We start from the raw sequence: 1,556 nt of genomic DNA on the forward strand, positions 1-1,556 counted from the left end.
TAGATAATGCTGACGTTATTGTGACTAATTATGTGAAACGTTTTAGAACAGGTTAGCTATAAGCTAAGCTAGCTTTACAGGCAAATACACGTCGATGTTATTTAGGTTTATTAGCTCATTTTATCAAGAAGAAAGTTATTAACTTAACGTTAACTAGCAGTGTTGCACGTTTGAAGGCATTGCATTTATGTAGACGTTATGTGACCGTTATGATATCAGCTGAGGTGTTATGACTTTAGGCTTTAAATAGACCTCCTGCACCAGTAGTTAATCCTGAAAATACTCGCTTAAACAATTAATAGTTCTTTATGTGACTGGCTACCAAACTTTCTCTAGTCCAGCATAAGCTGTGGCACCTATTAGACAGACTTCATTCCAGCTGCATTTTGACGTGAAATAGTAGGATAAACACAGTGTTACCAGTGGTATAGCAGGGTATACGCAAGTATATGAGTATAATATCCTCTCAGGTATTATTTTAGCCAGCATTGGGTATACCCACTGCTAAATCATCATTCAGTAGTGTTCTGCAAATGATTCTTTCCTAGGGTGGGCAAAGGCATGACATAGTTTTATAGTATATGTATGAGAAAGGAATAAGGAATAGTGCAAAATGATGTATTGTCACCCTATATCTGTGGGCAGTATTAAACAGTATTTGGTAAAATTGATGCCATTGGATTGACCAATACACAAGATAACATACAATGAAAAGTAGACATGTCACACAAGTCTCCATCGTTAAACCACAGGAACGGCAGTAAGCAAAACCAAGAGAACTAGATTAGGAAGAATAGGATACCAGGTTTTTGCCAAAGTTATTGGGAGCTGACCCTAAATCACCATATTAACTTTATCTCAGTACAGGAAAGCCAAGTATTGATCTACACCTCTTATGTGCTAATGTTCAATTTCTAAATGCTTACTCCCTAAAGGCAAGCAGCAGGAGTTAAATGACAATGTGCAAAACTACTGACCATCTTTGATGGGAGCTAAATATGCAAAGCTTCTTAATATCACTGTTGATAACAGGGCGTTTGTCATTTTGCTGGACGGACCACTTTAAATAACTAATTAAGGCAAATAAATGATTTTGGTATCTGTCCCAAACAGAGACAGGGTGCTGCTATTGTGCCATGTTGGCTACTGTAAAGGCTCTGCTACCTAAATGGAATGGAACCTTAATTTAGTATCATTGGTACACCTGGTGTTTACCCTGCTGTTCCATCAAAATGGCTGCTGTGAAAAGGTTATTACTGCTCACCGAGTAGGAAGCAAATATACTTCTAAAGACAGTGAAATAATAAGTTGGCTGCTGTGTAGATCACGTTTGCCTGATACATGCGCAGCCCAGCAATGTCAAATCTTGGCAAATGTTAAAAAGCTTACTTCGCAGTCGTCCTGCATATAGCACTGTTGTTCATGGTACATTCATTAACAGTGAAATGGCTTTATACAATTTTCCACTTTGACCTTTCATGCTGAACTCAGCGCTTGCTGCGGCCCCCTCTGTCAGCTGAGGCAATGGGCAGCCCTTCCTCTCCGCTCTGGATGAA

This window comes from Morone saxatilis, unplaced genomic scaffold (assembly GCF_004916995.1).
Source record: "Morone saxatilis isolate NCDOM2014 unplaced genomic scaffold, NCSU_SB_2.0 Contig16, whole genome shotgun sequence".
NCBI lineage: Eukaryota > Metazoa > Chordata > Actinopteri > Moronidae > Morone > Morone saxatilis.